The sequence below is a fragment of the Mauremys reevesii genome, linkage group 1, assembly GCF_016161935.1.
Source record: "Mauremys reevesii isolate NIE-2019 linkage group 1, ASM1616193v1, whole genome shotgun sequence".
NCBI classification, from domain to species: domain Eukaryota; kingdom Metazoa; phylum Chordata; order Testudines; family Geoemydidae; genus Mauremys; species Mauremys reevesii.
In genome coordinates this window covers 207,258,705-207,285,167 of record NC_052623.1, presented here as the reverse complement: position 1 = coordinate 207,285,167, position 26,463 = coordinate 207,258,705, and the positions used below count along the sequence as shown (strand labels likewise).

The 26,463-nt window shown below is 47.2% G+C and overlaps 1 protein-coding gene across 1 annotated transcript in view; it reads left to right on the top strand.

Moving 5' to 3' along the window:
• LOC120399662 (limbic system associated membrane protein) overlaps window positions 1–26,463 on the top strand; it is a 1,355,472-nt gene that overhangs the window by 327,770 nt on the left and 1,001,239 nt on the right. The window lies entirely within an intron of this gene.

Below are 26,463 nucleotides of genomic sequence, written 5' to 3'. Positions count from 1 at the left end.
TTTCTTGTGAAAAAGGTTCACCCAGCCTGCTTGCCCGCTCCTCCATTCCACCCCATACAAACACCTCCAAGTTCCTGCAGTACAGCTCTGCACCTTGGAGAGAGGCACACGGAGCCAGAGCTGCCAGTGGAGACAGAACATGCAACTAAGGGTCTTCTGGGACTAGGGTTCAGCCTGCAAGCAGCAACAGAGCCTGTGGATAGGGAGGGCCTGCACGAGCTGTACTGGGGGTGGGAGAGGATTACTTATATTGGAGGTCTCAATTAATTGCATTGGTTTTGGGGGAGGCAGGGGAAGGGGGGATGTGCTACTTGAACTGGAGGCAGTCTGGACAGGGAACACTTGTCCTTCCCCAAATCCCTGTCTCTTTCGCAGCCCCCAAGAAGCTGGTTCAGAGACCCTCTCCATCCCCTAGCAGCATTGTGTAGGAACCCCCCAACTCCTTCCTGTCTTTAATAAATTGCAAAATGGGTTAAATGTCTGTTTTTGTTACACTTTCTTAAAAAGCAGGTTTTGAAGTTAAAATGATTGTATCATCTGTTGTTTGTGGCGCGACATGCAACAAAACATGCAAGTCTTCTAGTTTTGGATCGTTTTACTCACTTTTCCATGGCTTGGGTCCCACACTGGCAGGTTTTAAGGTATGGTTCCTGACATTCAGAATACCTTCTAGACACCTCACTGACTTTCTGACATTTCTCATCTGCTTATTAGGTTCTTATTTGGCTCCCATCATCAAAGTACCTGAGCACCTCACAAATATATACTAGATAAAGGAGCATCACAAACCACATTTCACACATGGGGAACTGAGGTACAGTGAGATCAAATGACTTGCCCAAGAGCACCCAGGAAGTCTGTGGCAGAGCTAAGAACTGAGCCCCAGTTTCCTAAGTCTTAGTCCAGTGTCTTAACAACATCACCCTTTCTTCATCTGACAGCAGATCTTTTCTTGCACCTTTTTGCCTCTTAATGTCTTTCTCCCTCTGCTGTTATTTATGACTTAACTCTGCAGTGCAATTGTGATCCAGTTTCCCTGAGAGATGTTATACAAAATACAGTCGTATTTCATTTCACTCACAAAGCCGACGTTGTTTCATGAAGGCCAGTTGCTAGCAAGGTCAAATAACCAACAAAGCAAAGGGTGGTATTGTTCAAGCTCCTACCAAAGAACCCCTCCCTAACCACCCTCCCACCCCAACCCAATGACAACAAACCTAGCTGATGGAGCGAGCTCTGAGTAGCACGACTTGTACGCTGTGATGGAAATTGTATCTTGGCCTCAGTACAAGCATAGTCCCTCTCCAGTTGGGGCTAGTTGACTCTCATCTCCCAAATTATGGCAGGTTTTCCTCATCTAGAAAATTCAAGAATAAGCCATTTAAAAACATTAAATGAAACAGGACCTGATTAAGAGGATTATTAAACCCATAGGTGGGAAGAGAGTGGGACCAAGATTGTTCTGAGACCTGTTTAAATTGATCATTTACACAGCTACCCTTTTTCTAAGGGAGCTGTTCCTGTAGAGATCATTTCTCTGTGGCTGAACTGTTCTTTCTCTAAGTTGGCATTTTTATGTGGGAACATTTTTGGATAAGATAAAAGTACAAGCAGAAACACAATTTTTGGTCCTTCACTCTTTCTCCATCAAGGTCTGTCTCTTTGATCTCACTCACTTTCTCTGTATCCTCCCTATGTCCCTGCTTCTTTTTGTCTCTTTCTTGTCCTTTCCCTGTATTTCCCCTCTTCTCCCTCACTCCCTTTTTCCCCTCTGCGTCAGTGTCTCTCTCTTTTGCCCACACCTCACTTCTCTCTCTCTCTCTCTCTGCTTGTCCCCTTTCTGACTTTCCTCTCTCCACTTTCATCTGTTTCCTTGAGTGACTGTTCCTTCCTGTTCAGCACAAAGGACCCTTGGGGGAAAAAAAGCTGGATTCTAAAGCAGAAGAGGAAGAAGGCACTTGATGAAAATCTATTTGCATAAATACTGAGAACTAAAGGGTGTGTGCACAGAGGATGGGGAGCTGGGAACTCTGAAGAGTGCCTGAGTGGGCACAGCTGAGGGAGATTAGCATTTCACAAGGCACTTCTGAAGCACATGGGGAAGCTGACAGGACCTTTAGAGTGAGAGCTGAGCGGCATTGCACCTGCTGGGAGCTAATGCCATCGGAGGGCCTGAATGCCAGAACCAGGATTACTGTACACTGTATGCTGTTGATGGGGTCACCTTGGGTGCATAGGGGGATGTGCCCTTGCTGATCCAATGTAGAGGTGCATGCAGATCCTTGCTTCTAAATGGGGAAATCTCTAATGTACCACAGCCAAAAGGAGCCCTACAGATGAGTGCATAGGTGGGGCTGGGAAATCACAGTTCTAAAATGTACTTACTGTGCTGGTTCTTGGCCTCTCCCTACTTTCCACCCAAGAAAAAGACTGCAGATGAACATGGGAAGCCATTTGCTTTAGCAAAGGGAACATGGCAGCAGTTCCCAGTCAAGTAACTTGGAAGCCAGGGAAGCCCTGTGATTAAATCACGGCCTCATAGTGCCACAGTAGTTGTCTTTGTCTTGTAAACTACTAACATAAACATTAGGGGGCAGATTCTTCCCTCGCTTATCCCCATGCCGTCCCACTGAACACAACAAGCTTTGCATGGATGTAATGAGGACAGAGAATATAGACCACTCTTTTGTGTAATTACTCCTGGGGGAATTCTGCGCCACTGCATGCGCACAGAATACATGTTCCCCACAGATTTCTTTGCTTCCCCACAGAAAAAAAACAAACATTTTTTTTGCAGGGAAGCAAAGGGAAGATGCAAGAGCTGTCACACACCACTCCCTAGCTGCATAGGTACATTGTTTCAGGCACCTGGAGCAGCTAGGAGAGTTTAAATCCCCGCAGGACTGGGGACACCCCAGCCAGTGGCTCCTAGCCTGAGCCAGGATCAGCTGCTAGTCTTGGCTTGGCTGGAGGCAGGAGAGGATGGGACTTCCTCTTCCCCTGCAAGGAGTGGCTGGGGCTGTGTAAGATCCACCCCTGAAACCTCTCCCAGCTACAGGAAGCTCAGCATCCTCCCCTGCTTCCTGCCCTTATCTCTCCTCAGCTGTGGGGGGAGAGGTCACTGTACAGGCAGCTGCTCCCCCATCCACCCAACCCCTGTGCATCCAGACCTCCCATACCCAGGCACCCCCACAAAGCCTCAACCCATACGCCCAGAACTCCCTAGTCCTCCATACCTGAACCCCACCCCATTGAGCCTCAACTCCTGCATCTGGAGCCCCCTGTCCCCAGAACCCCTGCCTTCGAACCCCCACCCCTGAGCCCAGACCACCCTCACTGAGCTCCCTGCACTCAAACCCCTACCCTGATGAGCCCCACCCCCTGCAACACCCTGATCCCCCATGCCACTGACCCTCAATTAGCTGCATTCAGACTCCCACCCCACCAAGCCCCACTACCCCAGCACCCAGAACCCCCTCTGAGACCCCCATACCCAGCTCCTCTACTGAGCCCCAACCACTTTCACATGGAAGCCACTGCAGAGTCCCACTACCTCTGCACCTGGAACCCCCCCATGAGCCTCTGTGCATCCAGATCCCCCGCACACCTACACCCCCCACTGAGCTGCCTGCACCCAGATTGTTCCACACAGAACCCTCTCACCCCACACCTGGATCCCCCCACACTGAGCCCCTCCACACTTGAATCCTGCCTGGTTGAGCCTAGCTGGGCCCCAGGGTGTTTCTGGGTCAGGCCCAGGTCTTGTGCTGTGTGAGGGTCAGGTGCAGCATAACCATTGAGTCTGTGTCCCCGGGATGGGGAGTTTGCAGGGTGATCTCCCACCTTCATTCAGCCAGTGGTCTGTGCTCCCCACTGCCATGCTAGAGACTCTGCATTTATTTATTGACAAAAAAAACTTGCAGAATTTTAAAATATTGTGCCCAGAATTTTTTATTTTTTGGCGCAGAATGCCCTTAGGAGTATGTAAGGCATCTGAGGCCAGGTGGTGCCCTCGCCACTCCCCTCTGCTGGAGCGTGATGGAAGCATCTAATGTATAACATTGCTCTGCTCCACTGGATGGAATTGCTCCTTTATTTTACTGTGTGTTTCTGGAACAGGCAGTCATAAGCCAAAATCCCATTGCCCTCTCCTGTTAGTTTTGTCATCTGACTGTATTGGCACAAATCTTTACAGGTGCAGCTGTGCTTATTGGTAGTATTGGGAGGTCTAACGTCTGAGCACCAAACAGTTAAATGCCTGGCATATCTAGACCGGGGGCCAGGGGAGAGGGAGGAGGCCAGAGTATCTTGTATCTCTGGTACTTCCATTTAAAATGCAGTTTGAACTATATTCCCTGTGTCCCCAATGCACCAGTGCCCTGATTGTGGCTGCTGTTCAAGAATAGATAAATGCTTCCAAAGCAGAGGTCTAAGGCCCTCAGGCCCAGGATAAGCATAGAGCAGGTGGTGGGGGTTGTATTGTTTAAAAACCGTGTCTAATACCGGTTGATGAACAAGAAATGCTTCTCCTGACACAGTAATTTTAGGCTCTTATCCTGCTCTGACCCCTCTCTTCTCGAAGCCCTTCATTGTCTTTCTGCCTCTAATGCGTCATATTCAGGCCGTTAAACCTCATCTTTAAGGACCTGCATAATCTTTTTCCTATATATCTTTACCCTAGCGCCCTCATCCTCATCCTTCTCCAGGCCTGTAACCTTGCTAAGCCCTTTGTCTCCTTCCCTCACTCTCAGCCACACACCTTCTCTCATGTGGCCCTGCACCTGGAACACTACTCTCCAGTCCTCCCTCTTCCAAACACCTCCTTAAAACCCATCCTTTAAACAGTTCCTCCTACCGGCTCCTTGTTCATGATAACCTCTCGTCACCCTCCCTTCCCTGTCCCAGTCACCTCTGTCTTTTTGCTGGCCTCTGGCTTAGATGCTGAGCACTGCTGGGCAGGGAATGTGTCTCAATCTATATTTGTAAAGTGCAACATAAATGGGAAGCCTTATATAAATAGTTAAATAGAAATGATTGAGAGGGCATTAGACTAGGAATTGGAGGGCTTTAGTTTTAGTCTCAGTTCTGCAACAGACCTTGGGTGAGTCACTTTACCCTCTCTATGCCACCATTTCTTATCTGTAAAACAGACACAATGAGCTTTATCCTCCTTGGGTAAAGTGCTTTGAAATCCTTGGGTGAAAGGTGATCTGTGTGTGCTTATAATAATGACAGCTGCCAGAAACATCCTTGAGTTCCCCAGCTCACTACTTCTTGGCAATGAGAGTTCCTTTTCTTAAAGGAGCAGCTAAACTTTTAAGAGAGTTTAGGCATGAAAGAGTAAGATTCTTTAATCCCTGGGGACAAGGGATGGCAGTCACTGATAATAAGTAGTTGTAAAGTCAAGGAATTGGGAGCTCTAGCATAGCAAAACCTTTCTCTCCCTTGTTCATTCTTTTGCTGCTTAGAAAGGAGCTGGTGCATAAAAAGCCTGAGATGCATCAGATTAAAATGAGAAGGTTACAAAGATAGCAGTGAATGGAAGGAAAATGTTGGCCTGAATTTTCTTCATGCTGCAAAGGAGGAATGGGTAGTCTGATTCAGAATTTGCCTTGGTTACTCAGCTCAGTGTTTCCCCATCATGGCCTGTGTGTGATGAGTTTGAAGGTCTTCACTTCCCATTATGTACATTTCTACATCACAAAAACTCTCTAATAACTGGCATTAACTGCCCCCACCCCTTTGGGAATCTCAGCGGAGAAGCCAAAGACTGAATGGCCCCTGAGAACTGTTCTCCCCCCTCATCCTTAGCTCCCATTGAGGAGGGAGAGAGATGGAAGCTCATTGTCTTGTTGTGCTTGCTTTGTGGATAAAGAGAGGAGGACTCTAGTCTCGAAGGTTTCCAATGTGAAACATTTACCAGCACTGAAATGACTTAGGCCATGGCTACACTTGCAAATTTGCAGCGCTGCAGCAGGGTGTGAAAACACACCCTCTCCAGCGCTGCAAATTGCGGCGCTGCAAAGCGCCAGTGTGGTCAAAGCCCCAGCGCTGTACGTTATTCCCCGCAGGGAGGTGGAGTACGGACAGCGCTAGGAGAGCTCTCTCCCAGCGCTCGCGCTTTGACTACACTTAGCGCTTCAAAGCGCTGCCGTGGCAGCGCTTTGAAGTGCAAGTGTAGCCATAGTATTTGAGTGTAATTGCATTGGCTAGGTAGCAGATGGTTAACTAGGGGAACCAAATCCTCTCTCACCAGATCCTTCAGGGTCGGGCGTTAAGTGCTTGATTTAAAATAGCGTGGTTGAAGTGTGAGACCATGGAAGCTGGATTCTCCTCGTAATTCATGGGAGTCTGGTAAGTCCAGGTCAGGGTACTGAGTTCACTGGTGCAAGAAGACCAAATGACCATAGAGGTTAAAATCTCCTCTCAAAAGAGGGTTATTAGGAGTCAAGGTGGGTGAGGTAATATATTTTATTGGACCAACTTCTGTTGATGAGAGAGACAAACTTTGGAGCTCTCACACAGGTGCTCTTCAGGTTAGGAGTGTCAGTACTAGCACCTATTGATGGAGCGGTGAAGGGGGAAGCCCAAGAATTCTACTTTTACCTCTGGAAAGAGAAGTCCTGGCTTTCTCTGATTCATAATTACTGTACAGCAAATCTCCAGGATTGATTTTTAATAACATAAACTCTCCAGCGACCTGATCCTACAACCTTCACTCTCACTGGTAACCTTATGGAGGCCAGAGACAATACTCCCAAGAGTAAGGACGGTAGGGCTTGAGCATTGAATATTGACTAAAATGAAACGTGTGCCTCTGTGGGTATAACATGTAGGCTGTGTCTACACAGCTGCTGGGGCGTGTGATTCCCAGCCCGGTTAGACGTACCCACTTTAGGGCTGCTAAGCTAGTGTGTAAAAACAGCAGTGTGTCTGCAGCACCGCAGGTGGGGGGTTGGGCTAGCTGCCTGAGTGTGTACCCAAGGGGCTGAGTGGGATTGTGCTTGGGCAGCTGGCCCGAGCCACCGCCCGTGCCGCTGTGGCCATGCTGCTATGTTTTTGGGGGGATCTAGCTCAAGCAAAGCTTCTGTGTGCATCTGTGACTCACCCCCCACCCCCAGCTGCCGGGGAGACATGCAGTATGAAACGAATCACAAATGTACAGAAATATCTGTGGTTATCTCTCTAGCTGTGGATGGCTGTGCCTGACTCAATGAAAGCTGCCATTTTACCTCTGCTGTACTTTCTGACAGGAAATCTAGTTTGCTTCGAATGCAGACGTTTTGAAATGAGGCTTTCGGAGCTCTTTGGAAACATGAATGAATTAAGCCTCACAACCCCTCTGTGGAGCAGGGAAAGGCATCTTCACCTGATGCTGAAATGCAGCCACCTGTGGAAGGCAGCAGCTGTTTAATACTTTATTGCAACACTGTACAACTGTTTGGTACAAGAAGTGATGACAAAAAGGATCCAGATTAAACATGTGGGAATTTAAGGCAGGCAGAACATAATTGCACATATTAAAATTTGGCCAGCACGAAGTAACACCCAGACACTGTGAAAACTACCACTGATTCTTTTATGACCGCGTGTGGTTATCATGACTTCCATTTTACATGGAAACTGGAGGACAGCACCTGCAGCAGCACAGCGCCTCCTGACACCACACAGAGGCACTGGCTCAGTGCAGAGGGTGCATTGCCAGCACCCTGTCTCCTCTCCAAGTGCTGACTGGATCCAGGGCTGTTAGCTGTATGACATTCAGCAGAATCAAAGCACAAGGTAGTGTCATCATGGGCCATAGAGGAGAGAGGTAAAGTGACTTGCCTGAGGTCATGCCATAAGTCAATGGGAGAATAGAGTAGAAATCAGAAGTTTCACTACCAGACCCCTGCTTTACCCACCGGACAGTCTTGTTTCTTTCAGGAAGTCTTTCTTTGGCTGAACCCAGAGACTGAATTTTTTCTAAGTTGGCACTAAGAGCACTTGTCAAGCACAGCTGAAATTTCCATTTTTAGTGGAAGCGAATGGCTGATTTTTTGAAAATAATCTGCTCCATCTCAGCATTGGTTTTTATCTGGTTTGACTTGTCATGTGGAACTATTTCAATAAGCTCCTTAAACATCTATTCTTTCCGTGGGGGGGGGGGGGGCGGGGGTTATCACTTGGTTAGAAAAATAAACCTCCAATTGTTTTTCAACTTTCACTGTCATGGTTAGGAATTCACTATGTTACTTCTGCCCTCCTACGCCCAGGCTTACGAAGGCCTCCTTAGGATGAAAGATCTCATTATAGTTAGCACTCTGCATCTGAGCAGAGACGATCAATTCTTTTTGGATATCTAATTTTAATCATTTGCACTGGCTTCCTTCTCCCTATCCTCCCATAAACTTTCCCTGCTCCCCACCGCTTGGTATTAGTTTATTTGGATCGCAGGCTTCAGAGCTTGTTCCGGTAATCAGAAACAGGAGGTTACATTAGTCTCAGGTTCTGTTGCACACAGCAGTTCTATTTGCAGAATCTGTTTGCTACACTGCTAATGGCTGCTTCAAACAGTGCACAAGTAATTTCCAAGTGACATATCCCCTCTCTTTCTGCAGCTATTTTCAACTTTGTTTGCCACATGGTGTGTGGCTGTGTTTCTGGAGGAAGTAATTTCCCCCACCACCACCCAAGACCAATGTTCTTTCTCCATGAGCTGAATTTTGAATCTCACGCTCCTGCAGTGGACGAGTTCCAGGCCAAGCATTAGTCAGAGAATAGTTTTATTACTGAATAAATTTTAAATAATCACAATCTGCAGATGATTCATAAACAGGAGAAAGAGGCAACTTTATCATGTGATTCATTTCAAATACGTTGTCCAGTTCTAGTCCTGATAAAGGGGCAAATTCATGGCAGGCATAAGCTGACTTTACTCCATTGACTTCAGTGGAGTTGCATCCGCTTATGCTAGCAATAATTTTTTCCCTTAATCTGTTAATTACTGGACTCCTAGCAGGGATTTGGGCCTCTAGAATACCAGTGAGTGAATCTTGCAGTTCCTTTAAGGGAGTATGTTTATGTTAACTAAGCTTTTGCATCACCCAGTACAAAGGCTTCTTCCCTGCAGCCACCTGCTCTCTCACAATCTTGGCCTGGGTCCCCCTTACCACAGTTTTACACCAGCGCCAGTCCTGTGGCGTTAATCCTGATCTATATCCGTGTGAGTGGGAGGAGAATCCAGCTGCCTGCTTTGTCCTTTCTCCAGACACAGACATCAGGAGCTGTGCTCCCATTTGTGTTCCTTTCCATTACTTTAGAGATGGGACTGAACCAAAAACCCAGATGCAAGCGCACCCACACTTTGAGTACATTTAGCTCTAGACTTTATGGATGGCCCTTTTTCTGTAGAATGGCCCAAAACAGGACTTCAGAGCCAGACTGGTCCAAACTTTGGATAAAGGTGTAGCTCAGAATTTTGCTTTTTGCCCCCATTTCTGCATTTTGATACAGAGCTCGTTTGTTTCTTGATTCCATACGTGTTTCTGCTTATGGACTTCCCTCTCTCACCACAAGATGGACATATTGGGGTCATTTCATCTCACTGGAGAGGCTGGCACAATCTGACTTGGGGACTGGAAACTGGTTAATTCCTTTACTCATGGGTTTCTCCATTCCATTGTGACACTGTTAATCAATGTGACTAAAATTTAAAACTGTTAGGGAGTGCTTTTTGCTTCCACTCAATCTATCTACCTGTTGTCCCCTAACTACTTGTCCTGTCCATTTTTGTCCTCTAAAGTCCAGGTGAGCCAGTTGGAGTGGCATATTACTGTTATAATCCACACAGCATTGTCATTACTGCACTGACCTCATTTTCTATGCAGAACCTATTATGTTGTATTCAGAAGACTTTATCAATCAAGTCTGTTTTCTTTCCATTCAAAACAACCTCCACTGAGGCCTCTGTGAGCCTGCAATGAAGCAATGCTGCTCTGACAAGAGTCTCAACAAAGTTTGAATGAAATACTTACCTTGATCAATGCCAGGACTTGATGTTTGCTGAATTCATAGCTGAAGTTCCACTTGTGTGTTCACTGAACTATAACAATTTAATGGTAAAAAAAATAATAAAAAATATCAAGAATTTTATGTCTGTAGGAAGAACGTGGGTTGGAGTGGGGCTGCTGGTGAATTGTTATTCATTGTTCGGATGAGTAAAAAGTAAAGGTCAGGAACAAATACAACAGAGATGCAAGTATTGCACAGAATAGAAATCCAGAAGTAGTTACAGCATCACCAGGTGGGTCTGTTCATTCTAGCCATTTTTGTTATTGCTAGCATCAGGTTACAGCGGGTCTCTGTAAGGTGCTTTCACGTCAGATCCGTCAGTTCCCTTGATTGGTTGGTATGCATTTGTTTTCATTTGCTGCCTTCTTCTTTCGTATGACATTTGAAAAGCAATTGGGCTGTGATTATAATGGAATCTTGAGAGATCGATAGCCATTCTAATGCTTCTGTGGTAGCTAGGTGGATTCCTCTTATGCCACCACTGTGAGTGTGATGTGCTGCATGGTTTGTACCCCACCAAAGTCACAATTTGGTGATTCCTTGATTTTCCATTTGTGGAGGAGATATCGACACCTTCTGTGGATTGTTCAAGTGCAGTTAAGTGCAGTCCACTGCCTATGGGGAAGGCAGACTCATGGGACTTCTTTTATTGGATCTTCAGTCAGCTCTTTGTTTAGGACATTGGAAGTGGCCCACAATTTGAGCCAGCAAGCGCTGGCATCTTTTCTTTTGGCCTGTACCATTGACGCATGTATCCAGAAAGGCTTCCTGGAATTGAGTTGGGAGAGTGGCAGTGAATTCGTTTGCATTGAGATGCCCTGATTCTGTGCTCAGGGGCTCCCCAGGAATAAAATAAATAAAAAACTGGCAACAGTAGAAATAAGGGAATTAGCCATGGGAATGGCAGCAATGGATGAAATTGGAGGAGGCAGCTGACAGAGCTCCTTTTCCCAACGTGGATGAGCTATAAAGGGCTCGGCTAGTGTTCTTCCACCCTCACCTTATTTCACTCAGTCCCAAAACTGAGTACTGGTGCCACCACCAACATGAACTACGTTACTGATTTACTTGGGGAACCAAACATTGAGAGTGGCTGCAGCTTCCTGTGTTCCCACGCTGCTGTATGGTGCGGCAGTGCTGTGTGAAATGGGCGGGCCCATCGCCTCCTGCTGATTATCAGGCTCAGTAAAGTTCATGTCACTTATCTGTCGTGATGAAAAAAGGGCTGGACAGCCCAAGAAGTTTGAGTTTTGTGGGGGCCGTAGACTGTCCCCTTAAAATATTTTCTCTGACAGTGACACTGGGAAGGGATAAAAGAGAAGGACCTATCTTTTGTGCTGTTTTAGCATCTCTCTTTCTGTAACTTTTGAATCCTGGCATGATGTCCTTAGGTCCTTATTCCCTGCTTTCCTCAGTCTAAGGGTCTCCGGATTTAGGCCCTAGAAATTGGAAATGGAAGAGACCTATTAGATTTTTATCAGGCTGTTGTCTGGGGACAAGGTTTTGGTTGATGGTGTGTTCTTCTTTAAAGAGTGAATGTCTGTTGGTTTATTATTAAAACATAGAGTTGATTTTTTTTTTCCAAATTCTGACATTTTGACAAAATTTCAGAATGAAAAGAAATGCCTAAAATATCCAGGACATTTTCCCCATGCTAAAGAGCTTACAGTCTACATTGACAGGACAGAGGAAGGGTGGGAGAAAGGAAGGCTAATTACCCACCATTTTACATAATGGGCAACTGGGGCACAGAGCAACTCGGTGACTTGCCCAGGGTCATACAGGAAGTCTGTGGCAGAGCTAGGGGGTGAGCCCAAGTATCCTGAGTCTCAGTGCCTTGGCCATAAGAACATCCTTCCTCTTTCAAGGTCAACGCACCTTGGCAACGAGCTGATCTTAGTGAGCAGTTGATGATTTTTTAATTTTAAATGATGGCATTTGGCCAGGTTTGTGCCCTTTTGGTATTCGCTTCCCGCATTGTGTTCCTTATTAGCCTGGGGTAATAAAAATAAAAAAAATCCATCCTAATCCACACATAAGCCTTGTCCTTGTGATGGTGTGACTCTTCTCCTTTCTTTTTCTCTAATGATCTTCCCAGTACAACACAGCGTTAGCAATAATCTCTCTCAGCTCCACCCTCACGCGCCTTCATTCTTGCCCACCTTTCACCGGCCCGAATAAATCCTAGGCTTTGCCCACTCTCTTCTGTTAAAGGACTTTAATGGAAAATTTGGCCAGTTCTAGTCTAAAAATGAACTTTGGTAAATATAGTTGTGCATGTTTAAGCATGGAGCTGCATTTCAGCTTGCCCAATATGCTTGTAATCTATACCAGACCTGTAGCTTACCTGATTCCCACCACACTGACCAATTTTTAATTCCGAGCATCATAAATGTTTGTTCCTATCATGGAGCTTTCTAACTGAAGTCTGGGAAAATGCATTTTTTCTCCCTCATTTTAAAATGAATTTTAGTGCTAGTGAAAGAGGCTAGATTTACAGCCCTGGAGTCTGAAGCCCCTTATCTAACTATACCCTATCAGTGTGGTGTCTAGGTGCTAATTTATCCTATTCGGCCTCTTTATCCACAATACAGGAACAGCACGGTCAACAGCAGAGCCAGCTACCTGCATGCTGTCTACGGCTAATGTGCCTCAATCTTGACTAGGCGAGTCCGCTTCTATGTGGTGATGTTAGTTCAGTCTCCATGGCTTATTTAGTCTTGGATGTCTCACTTAAGGATGAGCGATACCACATTAGTCCGTGCAGCTGTTTTTAAGGGCATGACTACACTGGAAACTTCAAAGCGCTGTCACAGGAATGTTCCTGCGGCAGTGCTTTGAAGTGTGAGTGTGGTCGCGCGTGAGCGCTGGGAGAAAGCTCTCCCAGTGCTCCTGGTAATCCACCTCCACGAGGGGATGCTCCCGGCGCTCGGAGCCTGTCTACACTAGCGCTTTAAAGCGCTCAGCCTTGCTGCGCTCAGGGGGTAAGTTAGAGCACTATAAAATGTAAGTGTAGACAAGTTTGGCAAACTCATCTCTTCTCTGTGCTCTAGGGATGGGTTCCCATCTCCTGATCTTGCAGTTACTCCATGCATAGAATTCACTTTGACTCTGAATGAAGTTCTGTCCTCGGTATGCTTGCAAAACTGGAGCTCAGAGTTCATTTGAGTCTGCTGTACAGTAGTTACCAATCCTCACCATCATAGAGCAATATGCAAAGCTTGAAGCATTGTACCACATTGGGAGGTACATGTCTGCCAAAAGGACCTGCTAAAATTCAGACAGCCTCAGATGTCCACCCAAAAATATTCCACCAACCCTTGTTCTCTGCTGGCACTGGGGCTGATGGCTGAGATGGTCATTTGAACATGAGTAAACCCAGTGGGAAATCTGAGCTCACCCGAACCATCCACCTCTGAATATACGTAACCCAAACTTTGGGAGCACTGACCCTTAAACTTGAGATTATCTCCTCTTCCTCGGGAAAGAAATTTGTGTGGAAATATCACTAGCTTCATTGCAGCAAGATTCCCAATTCAGCCTGGTTTCCACTGACTCAAAGATTGGGAGAACAGATTACTGGATTAAACCAAGATGTGCACAAGAGTGTGTGTATGTGTGTGGGGGGCGAGAGAAGTAAAGGAGAAGTGAATTATTTCCTCAAGCAAGGTTTGGGCTCTGCTTAGAGAGATGTTTCACGTTGGTTCTTATCCAAACCATTTCTCTAATTGCTGGTGACAGCTTAGCTAATGATTTTTAAGAATTATATTTTTTAAATATTATACATTGGACATATGTGCTAGAATGAAAGACAAACAGGAGAAAGAGAGAGGAGGCAGATGGAGCAGAGAAAGACAGCTGAGGAGCAAGTAAGAGCACAGACAGAGAAAGAACATAAGGGCCTGATCTTACTCCCACTGAACTCAGTGACAAAATTTCCATTGACTTCAATGGGAATGGAATCAGGCAGAGAGAAATCAAAGGCAGATGGACAACCAGAGCAGAGGCAGACAGATGGAGAGAGTGAGCGACAGCACATTCAGAGAGAGAATGCAGGCAAGAACAGAGAGAGAGGGAAACTGCTTTATGCTTTATTGGAAATGAAAGATTTTTTCCGCCTTCCAAAATTTATTAAGGCTTTAATCTTAATCCTATTCATCATCATTAATGCCAGGAATTGGCCAAAATATTTAAATGAGGTGAAATGAAAAGATTTAAGAGTCGACTGAAGTCTCTTCAAGCCCCAGAAGAATAATCTTGAAAGATTAAGAAAGCTATGGTGACCCAACCTGTAAAGAGTGCAGGGGGAGCTTTTAAGATAAAAAGAAGCTACCAATTAGCTCCTTTAACTAATAATATTGAGTCTTTCTACCCCACCCCACCCCCAATAGTTAAGTGTGGAAAAAATCACAGAAGATGAATTAAGAGTTTCAATTGACTAAAAGGAAAGAGAAGTAATATTTTAATAAGACTTAAATAAGTCTTACAAAAAGGACTGGAGAGTTTTCAGTCCTGCATCTCTCCTTATTTTTAGGAGTAAAATAGGCTCTTAACTATCCCTGCACTATGAATTGCTTTGATGTTTATTCCACAAGAGCTGATTATTGTACTGGATGCCATTTACTGCTTCTATGTGTGTCTCATATGTACATTCCCCTGAGGCACCCATTGTAACTGGGTCTCAGTTATGCTTTAGTTAATGGGCACTTAAAATAAAGTGGTACCCATTTCACTTTAATGTCTCCAAAGGGGTGAGGGCCATTTCCCTCTTGATTTGCAGATGAAAGGAGTGATACCCCGAATCCTTAATGAACATCAAATGAATGGGCAGAGCTGATAAATTTAACGATCTCATCAGCATATGTAGGTAAAATATAGATACAGATGCATGGTGAGAGATGGTACTGAAGTTGGGAGAGTTTAACAGGGAGAGCATAGGGCCAGAGAAAGCAGTTTACCACGGGGAAGGGAGGTTGTTTATTTTTCAGATAGATGTGGTGCAACCCTTGATTTTGTATGTGGAGCCTAGATACTGCAATGATGGGTCCATGTCAAATTCAGACAGCATGATGTACAGAGAGGCCCATGGGTTTTCCCATGGTTTCCCCTTGGAAACAGAGGAGAGCGTAATTCTGTCTCTCCGGGGATAGGTGCTTTAAAATGGGGAGCATTCCTGTACAGTGGGCAGCTATATTCCCTATGAGTGCAAGGCAGGAGAGGAATTATAGATCTGTTCAAAGGGTAGGGATGCCCCCCGTTCTCTGCATCACGCACAATGTTCCCACATTGTACCAGCAAGTTAAAGAAGTATGGGCTGGATGAATGGACTATAAGGTGGATAGAAAGCTGGCTAGATCCAGGGCTGGCTCTAGGATTTTTGCCGCCCCAAGCAAAAAAATTTTGGCCACTCCCCCCTTTTTTCATGCCCCCCCAGCCCTGCCCCAACTCCACCCCTTCCGAACCCCTTCCCCAAATCCCCAGCCCCGCCTCCTCCCCCGGACGTGCCGCATTTCCCCCCCCCATTGCTTCCTGGGGGCCCACCGCAACCTCCCACCCTAGCTCACCTCCGCTCCGCCTGCTCCCCCGGGTGCGCTGCTGCTCCGCTTCTCCCCGCTCCCTCTCAGGCGAGGGAGGGCGGAGAAGAGGAGCCAGCAGCGCATTCAGGGGAGCAGGAGGAGCGGAGGTGAGCTAGCGTGGTGGGGCGCAGGAAGTAACGTGGGGTAGAGGAACCGCTCCCCATTCCCGCTCACCTCCGCTCCACCACCACTGCCTCCCCCGAGCGCCCGCCACTCGGCTTTTCCCTCCCTCCTAGCCTTGCTGCGCGAAACAGCTGTTTTGCGTGCAGCAAGCCTGGGAGGGAGGGGGGAGAAGCAGAGCAGCAGCGTGTTCAGGGGAGCAGGCAGAGCGGAGGTGCGCTAGGGTGGGGGGGCGCAGGAAGTAATGGCGGGTAGAGGAACCACTCCCTGCTCCAGCTCACCTCCGCTCCACCGCCGCCGCCTCCCCCGAGTGCCCCACTGCTTGGCCTCTCTTCCCTCCCAGACTTGCTGCGTGAAACAGCTGTTTCGCAAGCAGCAAGCCTGGGAGGGAGGGGGGAGAAGCGGAGCAGCGGTGGCGCGCTCGGGGAGCAGGCAGAGGCAGAGCGGAGGCAAGCTGGGGTGGCGAGCTGGGGTGGCAGAGGCACTTTTTCCCCATGCCCCAGAGTCGGCACCTATGATGGCTGGTGCCAGAATGCCACCCCTAGAAATGTGCTGCCCCAAGCACCTGCTTGTTTTGCTGGTGCCTGGAGCCGGCCCTGGCTAGATCGCTGGGCTCAACAGGTAGTGATCAATGGCTCCATGTCTAGTTGGCAGCCGGTATCAAGCGGAGTGCCCCAAGGGTCAGTCCTGGGGCCGGTTTTGTTCAATATCTTCATTAATGATCTGGAGGATGGCGTGGACTGCACCCTCAGCAAGTTTGCAGATGACACTAAACTGGGAGGAGTGGTAGATACACTGGAGGGTAGGGATAGGATACAGATCGACCTAGACAAATTAGAGGATTGGGCCAAAATAAATCTGATGAGGTTCAACAAGGACAAGTGCGAGTCCTGCACTTAGGATGGAAGAATCCCATGCACTGCTACAGGCTAGGGACCAAATGGCTAGGCAGCAGTCCTGCAGAAAAAGACTTAAGGGTTACAGTGGACAAGAAGCTGGATATGAGTTGACAGTGTGCCCTTGTTGCCGAGAAGGCTAACGGCATTTTGGGGTGTATAAGTAGGGACATTGCCAGCAGATCGAGGGACGTGATCATTCCCCTCTAGTCAACATTGGTGAGGCCTCATCTGGAGTATTGTGTCCAGTTTTGGGCCCCACACTACAAGAAGGATGTGGAAAAATTGGGAAGAGTCCAGCAGAGGGCAACAAAAATTATTAGGGGACTGGAGCACATGACTTACGAGGAGAGGCTGAGAGAACTGGGATTGTTTAGTCTGCAGAAGAGAAGAATGAGGGGGGATTTGATAGCTGCTTTCAACTACCTGAAAGGGGGTTCCAAAGGGGATGGATCTAGACTGTTTTCAGTGGTACCAGATGACAGAACAAGAAGCAATGGTCTCAAGTTGCAGTGGGGGAGGTTTAGGTTGGATATTAGGGAAAACTTTTTCACTCAGAGAGTGGTGAAGCACTGGAATGGGTTACCTAGGGAGGTGGTGGAATCACATTCCTTAGAGGTTTTTAAGGTCAGGCTTGACAAAGCCCTGGCTGGGATGATTTAGTTGGGAATTGGTCCTGCTTTGAGCAGGGGGCTGGACTAGATGAACTCCTGAGGTCCCTTCCAACCCTGGTATTCTATGATTCAGGGCTGGCCTGTGGGGATCTCCTGCTGCAGGGCATTGCAGATGTAGTGTCCATGTGCACTCCCCCAGCCTGCCTAGTGACCTTCTTCCCCCTCTGTTCTACCTATGTGGGATGCCTTTGAGGACTAACCCTGTTGCAATGACCTCAGACATCCCACCTAACAGCACCCCTGTGTATACAGACACTGTCTGGCCTCATGAGTCAGAAGCGAGGTAGTTACAGGACTGGAGATGTGGTTCTCATGTTCGCAGTAACCCCTGAGCAGTAATATGAGTGACATGCAGCCCTGCAGTGCTCGCTCTTGGCTGTCCTCTCTCAGGCTATGTGACTCTGACCCCACGGCCCTCTCCCATTTATCTTCACAAATATGCATTGACTCTGCTGTGCCCCAGTGGCGGTATTGCCTTCCCCAGGGGCGGCTCCAGGCACCAGCACGCCAAGCGCATGCTTGGGGCAGCATGCTGCGGGGGGCGCTCTGCCGGTCGCCGGTAGGGCGGCAGACGGCTCCGTGGACCTCCTGCAGGCGTGCCTGCAGAGGGTCCGCTGGTCCCGCAGCTCCAGTGGGAGATCCACCAGAGCCGCCTGCCGCCCTCCTGGCGACCGGCAGAGCACCCCCCGTGGCACGCCTCCCTGCTTGGGGTGGCGAAATGTCTGGAGCCACCCCTGGCCTTCCCACCCCCACACACCTTGTAGTGGCAGGGTTGCTAATGCTGGGTTTAATGGCAAGGGGAAAGGAAGCCAGAAAAGCAAAATCAAACCCACTGACGCTTTGCATTTCTGCAGCACTTGTCAGCAAAGGGTCTCACATTGTACCAGCAAGTTAAAGAAGGTTTCTGTAGATGGAGCCTCTCAACCCCCTGGAGAAGCAGGTAGGAATCCTTATCCCTGTCTTACACATGGGGAAATCAAGGCACAGAGAGGCTAAATGACTTGCCCAATGTCCTGCAGGATGTCTAGGATAGAAAACTGTGGGCTCCTTAGTCTCCATCCCTAGATCACCCTTCTTAAAATCTTCAAAAGGGCCTCTCCCTGAGCCTCTCACTTTCTCCGTGTCCTAGCCCACTCCATGAACCTCGTGCTCTGATTTGCTTCTTTCTGTTTCCACTTCTAACTTTCTTGAGACTTGCTTCCTCTTTTGATGCTTCTACCCAGACTCTGTGTGACATGGGACAAGTCCCTTCCCCTCCTTTCTGTGTCTCAGTTTACCCATCTGTAAATGGAATAATAATATTTCTACCTTTCTCACAGCAGCATAGCAGGGCTCAATTAACTACCACTTGTAAAGTGTCTTGGGAAGGTGCTATGCGACTCCACTGTAAGTCAGAACATTAGACATCACTGTTGGCTGATTGTACCATCAAGTGGGGGCAAAAGACATATCTGGCTTGAAGACTAAGCTTGATAAGTTTATGGAGGGATGGTGTGATGGGATAGCCTAATTTTGGCAATTAATTGATCTTTGACTATTAGCAGTAAATATGCCCAATGGTCTGTGATGGGATGTTAGATGGGTTGGGATTTGAGTTACTACAGAGAATTCTTTCCTGGGCGCTGGCTGGTGAGTCTTGCCCACATGCTCAGGATTTAGCTGATCGCCATATTTGGGGTCGGGAAGGAATTTTCTTCCAGGGCAGATTGGCAGAGGCCCTGGGGGTTTTTCGTCTTCCTCTGCAGCATGGGCCACAGGTCACTTGCTGGAAGATTCACTGCACCTTGAAGTCTTTAAACCACAAATTGAGGACTTCAGTAGCTCAGATATAGGTCAGGGGTCTATTACAGGAGTGGGTGGGTGAGATTATGTGGCCTTCATTGTGCAGGAGGTCAGACTAGAAGATCATAATGGTCCCTTCTGACCTTAAAGTCTATGAGTCTATAATAATGTGTCACACGCTGAAACCTTTACCTAGGCAAAACTCCCACTGAGAATTTTGCTAGAATCAAGAGCTTAAACCAAAATTATATTCTACTAAGGAACCCTCATGGAGTGCCCTATAAATAAATCATCCCCTCACGGGGTAGGAGCTTTGAGGGGCTTCAGACTGTGGGGAGGCATCTCAACCCTGAAAATCCTGTGGATCTGGCAGAAAAGGGCTCCTTGAGCTGCACAGAGAGGAGCTGTCCACATACCTCTGTGCTGCTTCCCCGGCCCCCTGGAAGTCGGGTTCCAGCAAAGCCCATGCTGCCATTGGCAGGTCTCACTTTGGCTGCTCAGTAGCAGCTCTGCAGGGGATTCAGCTCTGAGCGGTTCTAACTCTGTTGGATTTCCATGCAGAAACCTATCAGAAATGGTGCCCCGCAGAGATGCCCTTCCATGCAGGGCGAGATGGGATAAAAAATAGCATCTGAGGTGATGTTACTATTTCTGCGTAGGCAGGGGCAGGCCTCTGCCTGAATGAGGATTCCTGGGGGGAAAGCTGGGTCTGAATGAGTGAGTATTGGCATGGCAAATATATGAGAATGTATTGACCAGGACCGTTGGTAGGGCCTGCATTTGCATGCCGATTTACGCATGCCTCTGCAAAGCAGTAGCCCGGCCCGGCCCTGCTTGGAAACCTGCATCCAGATTCTACTGCGCTCTCAGGTAAGAGCCTGTGGGAAACGTTCTCCCCAAACTGCTGGCAGATGGTGCTTCCCCTCCCTCCAGTGGGCTGCAGCACTTTCCTTTCCAGGCTTTTATTGCCCCGTGTTCTCCCGGTCCTGCCCGTTCAGTCAGCACTGGCAAACTGGAGCATGGAAATGTGTTCTCTGCCTTCACCCAGTCATCCCGATGGCTTGCCTCCACGGGGTAAAATATCACCTCCGTCAGCCCCGACATCCATCACCTTAATGAGCAGCAAAAATCAATCCCTAATTGACAAAAACATTTTTAATCAAAGTCTGAGGCATTTAAGAGCTCAGATGCAGCCCTTCATCTTCCGTCAATGTTTACGCTAGAGCAGGATAGGGAGAGGCTTGCATCTGGCTGAAGAGGCTGAATTGCTTTTTGCAAAGGAGGGACAGGGGAGCATGTCTGATGGCATCACGAGAAACCATTTGATCGGCTTCAACCTTTGCCTGCCAAGGCCTGAGCTTAGCTGTTGACTCTGTGAAGGATGATAAACAAAGGTAGCTTGGGTTTGAGGGGGAGCAGGGTTGGCCTCCCTGAGTTCAGCACTTAGCATGATTTTGAACATGGGTCAAGGTTTTGGCCATATCTACCCGGAGGATTTGCCATGGGTGGCTAGCCCCCGGTATACTGCACCAATGCAAGCCCCTATTGTAAACAAAGCAGATTTCAAGCCAAGTTACGCTGCATCAGTGCAAATTGTGGTTTAGCATGTCTGCGCTAGTGGTTTGCACTGGGTCTACACTGAGGGTTGAAATCTGCAGAGCAAACAAAGCCTTAGATAGCATCGAGATGGGCCTATGCAAACAAACAGTTATTGTAGAATAAATTTGAGAAAGAGACCGCACCTATCTCCACCACTGAAGTTCTTTCTCCTCTTTGCCCAGGGAGTCCTTTGAAGATTTCTAATGTTGTTCTGGGCAGCTTAGTATCACTGCCAGTGTTAACAAGCAATAAAGGGCAGGGTGAGAAAGCTACCAGAGCACCATCTGGGCACCTTGGCACTATTGCCGTTATTTGCAGGAGGAGTAATGCACAGGATCTTCAGCAATGCCTGGCACTGTTTGGGTATCTTGGCATCATTGCCAGTGTTTGCAATGGAACGAGTATGGGGAGCGCATCTCTGACTAGCACCGTCTGGGCACCTTGGCTCCACTGCCAGTAGTTGTGAGGGGAGCAATGAGGGAGGTGCAGCAGCACTTGGCACCATCTGTGCACATTGGCTCCATTGCCTTTCTTTGGGAGGGAGGCAGTATGGAGCTGCAGCAGTGCCTGGCGCTGTCTGGGCAACTTGGCACCCTTGCCTGGGTTTGCAAAGGAAGCAGTGAGGAAGGCGGTTGCATCACTGCCCATCACAGTTGCCAGTGTTTGCAAGGGAAGTTGTCCAGGGGTTGCAGCAGTTCCTGAGCACTATCTGGATGCCTGGATGCTTTGGCATTGTCACTGGTGTTTGAAAGATTGGCTTTGGACAATATCTTTTTCCGATCAACGGCCGGTGTTTTGGACATGGGCCTGGTTTGTGTGTTACATAAATAGTTTGTATTCACTTCCAAATGGTTTCAGCACTTCTAGAATCTTAAGAGCGTTAGCAGAACTTTAAATAGTGGCTTATCCAGGAGAAGTGACACCTACATCTTCATAATTCGGAGGATTTGTAGGTTGCCCTGTTCTCCCGACATGGGGGCCAGAGCAAGCTTCTTCCCAGCAGTGTAGTCTTCGGGGCTTTGTCTATTCTGATTTCAAATGTAAAGGTAAAGAGCCTGGGTTTTGTTTTTTTTATCTTGGCATGCATTGCAGCTACACACTGAAGCTGTCATTAGCGTGTGTATATTCAGCTCAAAGAGAGTTTGCTTTACTTGCCCAGGATTGACATCTTTTACACTCAATCAGGTTTTTTTAATGTTTGGAGGGAGATAGTGACATTTACCCACTTGTTTTATTTGTCCGATAACAAAATTCTGTGTGCTGTGCTGCTCCTGCTTCCTTAGGGCTTCCAGACTCTTCTAAGTTCAGGAGGGTTTTTTTTCTTAAAGGAGTTCAGTGTATATTCTTAGGGCTATATACAGTTCCTGGAACAATAGCATCAGCACCAGTGGTAAGAGGTGCAAATGTGGCAAACAGCTAGGGACGTGCATCACAGGCGGACACAAGAAGTACATCAGGAAGGTGATGGGTTGTAGAGTAAGGGATTGGTCATGAAACTGAGGTGGGCATGGCTTCAAGGATGGGTGTGTTGCTCAGGCATGGCCATGTAGGGCACATACAGAGCTGATGCATTATGAAGAGCAAGAGATGGTATAATTTAAATTCAGTCATATCTGCTTTCTAAGGGTGTGTGAAGAGCTGCAAAGCTCTTGTTCAGAACATCTGGCTGCCGGCGTGTTTCGTGCAGCCCAGTAAGCTGCTACATGAGAACAAGAGCCACTGTGTTTTGAATGAAGAATGGTGCTGTCCACATAGAACAGTGTGTCCATGGAAATCTTTGCGATAGTATCAAAGGCGTATCGAATACACTTTCAGAACGTGCTGCCATTTGCAGATAACACTGTAGCTCTACCATTGGCACATGCCTGCATATTAGCATTATGCTGTTATCACTGGAGTACATAAAACCAGTATGCCACTTAAACAAGTGGTTCTCAACCAGGGGGCCGGGGGCCAAGAGAAGGTTTCAGGGGGTCCACCAAGCGGGGCCAGCATTAGACTTGCTGTGGCCCAGGGCAGAAAGACAAAGCCCCATTGTAAGGGGTTGAAGCCCAGGCCCCCAAACCCCACCACCCAAGGCTGACATTGAAGCCTGAGAAACTACGCTTTATGGGTTCCCCTGTGGCAGGGGGCCCGGGGCAATTGCCCTGATTGCAACCCCCTAATGCTGGCCCTGGCTTTTATATGCAGAAAAATAATTGTTGTGGCACAGGTGAGTGGAGGAATTTTTGTAGCATGTTGGGGGAGGCAGAAAGAAAAAGGTTGAGAACCCTTGACTTAAACAATAGCTGGCAATTCATACCCCCTGTATAAACTGGTGCACCATGCTGCACTTCATCTGGGGAAAATGTAGGTTCCTCCTGAATTCCATTGTCTATTTACACCACTGAGAACAGAATGTGGAACCAATGCAGTTGTGCAGGGTAAAGGCAGGCAGCTTTAGGACCCAGTGCAAGCCTCCTCCCTCTAAAACCTGACAGCTGCATCATCAATGGGCATGTGTGTCCATATGTGCGTGCCCACCACTGCCCCCTACCGCCAAAGGACCAGTCTGCTCTGATATCTCCTTCCACTCGCTAAGCTGGAGCACATGCTCCCGTTCTGATCAGATATAGGAAAGCTGTGCCAAGTCACCTCAGGCCTTGAGTATGGATCTTTCCTGGGCTGAGTCTGACGTGACAAATTCTGTAGGCATATGTATCCTCCACATATGGAGACTGAGGTGTTCTGTAGGCAGACCTTAAGTTGCAGGACCACTATGCATCATGCCAGGTGCCACAATGTGACCTGAGACATGGTGGGACAAGGAGGTGGAAGGGAAGGAGAACACACTTTTGGCTATTTTCCTTGGACAAGAAATAAAAATGACATTATACAGGAGTGTGGCTTCTTTCAAACATAGGGTGCCAGTTTGAATCTAGCCCAGATTACCAGTGATGAAAGCTGTTACCATTCAGCAGCCTGTGGGATGTGAAATGAGTCAGTGGCTTCGGTCCAGTATTTAGTGGACAGGTGTCCACATTATAAAACCTGCCACTTCAAATTGGTCCCTGGCAAACTCAGTAGAAAGGTCACAGACTGAATGGGTCTTTGAAACTGAATTATTCTCTCAGTCCTATCGGGGAATCTCTCCAGGTCAAAATCCACTGATAGGTCTAAGAGAATCAGAAAGGACCATCACTGAGAGGACCTTGTCAGCCCTTATGACCAGTGAGGCCTCAGGACATGAGTTCCCAGCACTATACGTACTGTGGGCCTGGTTTTCAAAGGTCTGAGCACCCAATTGAGGCCAATGGGAGCTCTGGGAGCTCAGTGGCTCTTAGAATCTGAGCCAGCATCTTTTACCAGCACTAGATTCTCTTTATTTTATTTATTTTTTTTTAGTTTGGCATCTGCCGGAGACAGATAAAGAATCCTTGTGCGAGCAGCAATATATATGTGTGTGTACACATATATATAATGTATGTATGTTTCGGATGACAATTATGGCAGCCGTATCAATCCTCCTTCTTTACTAATGCAGCTCCCTTTTGGCCAGTTTGACTAACAAAAATTTACCAACCAAGTGACAGAGCAAAGCAGAGGGATTAAGAAAAACAGCATCTGATGCAGCCTTGCGACGAGCCAATGGCATTACTCATCCCATAACAGCCTGTACCACGCACCGCTTATGTGTGAGGCCGGGGACAGCCTTTCCCAGCCAGCAATGCTTTCACACCATTGTGTTTGCCCCCTCCACTGTGATACAACAGCAACAACCAAGATTTCTCTTTCTCTCTCTCTCTCTCTCTCTCTGCAACTTTTTCTCTTTCAGCTCAATAATAATGGATCCTAGGCATGGAAAATACCTATTAGGTCCAATCCATTGCCTCCCCCTGCCAATACAGGATCATTCCATATTGCACATTTACTAATGCAGTGTCCAGTCCAGTTTAAGTTGTGCTGAGTGATTGAGTTACCATCACGGCCCTTGGGAGACTGTTCCACAGCCTAATGTACAGAAGTGTCTCCTGATATTCAGCCTACAATAAATTTCATCCCATCACTCCTCATCGTATTCTGTTTAACCATGTAACGTAGTACCTCTTCCTCCCTCTTTCAAATATTTGTAGTCTCTTTCCATAGTCCCCCTTTAGTCCTTTTTTATCCAGATTATTCATATAGGCGTATCTTCTCTCTACCTTGTGATGGGCGCTCCTGGTAATGAGGGATAAATTGTGCTGGTCTTTGTTAATGTTTTAATCTAACTTCTTGCCAACTGCTGCCATCAGGTCTCTATCAGCATCAATCTAGCTGTCACCACCCACTGTGTTATGGATTATTATTGTTGTGGATTTGTATTAGTGCCGTGCCTCAGAGTCCTAGTCATGCACTGGGGGGACCCATTGTATTAGTTGTTGTACAAACACAGAACAAAAAAACTGCCACTGCTCTACATGTTTCAGCTATAATTTTTCCTGATTAGATCTCAGTTATTACTGAGTTAGAAATTTTGGGGGGAATTAGGAATGGGGGAGTTACTTATCTTAACGGTGAACTGTGAAGCAGTTGTTTTCATCGTGTTCCCTTGACTCTTTGTTCATGATATATAATAACAGTCTTATACCGTTGTATTTTTCTGCTTGCTTTTCGCCTTAGAAATATCAAGATTTCTTAGGTCTTCATTTCCAGAGTTTGACTTAAGTTCTACCCAAAAACAAAAAAAACCCACAATGAGTTTTAAACAAAGTCTGATGAAACAACCTTTCTCCACAAATGACCTGATCCAACTCCCATTGAAGTCAATGAAAATACTCCCACTGACTTCAATCAGAGTTGGAGAAAGTCCTAACTGAGTTGGACCAGGCCACTGTTCAGGTTTCAACCTATTGTCATGTCACTAGTTCTCCAGAGAAAACCGTGAAGTCAGGTCTTGTGGCTTGATTTGTCATTCTGCTATGACCACTTTCCATAGCTCTGCCAGCATGCAGGGATCAAAAAGCTAGGGAGACAGCTATTGGGGGATTTCCCTCGCATATGAGAAGTCCCTGGGCAGTGTAGAGCCAATGTATTGGCTTTACACCAGCATCTTGAAATTCCTGGAGCTGGGCACATTTGGCAAACGGAGAATGTGACTTTCTCACCTCCGTGCACCATCGTTTTTATCCTTACTATTGTAATTCTGTATGTCTGTTTCTGCTATCAAAAGCTTTCTAAGAGTTTTTCTTCCAATACCCAGGAAAAGTGAGAGAGAGAGAGACCAAATTGATTTCAGTATTAAGTGAGCACGAGGGTGGACAGATTATTTATTTAAGAAAGAAGACAGCCAACCTACCCTAAGCACATTAATTTATTGTAAAATTTTCAAAAATCAAGTAAGGTCCCACAAAGTCCTTCTGACTGACTCAAAAACCACCCTGATGTCCCCACCCTTGTAAAACCGCATCATAAACTGTACTTGAAAACCACCACGTCCCGTGGACACCACTAGTCCAGCTCCCATTTTCTTGTGGCACTTTTGTCAGACATGATGTCCCTAAATGATGCATCCTGGGCTTTTGCAAAGGTCAGTAGCTTCTTTGGTGGAAAATTGCAGAAACTAGCACATTTTTTGGGAGGCAAGTGGGCTAGAATAATTTATCTGCTGACTTGCCCTCTTCTCTTTTTGTTGTTTGAGACTTTGAGCGCTAGCACATAACTTTGGGATTAAATAACTAAAATGTTCTATGATTCACCTTCCTGTTTAACCCACTTTACCATGGAAATGGCATCTTACTGAGTGAT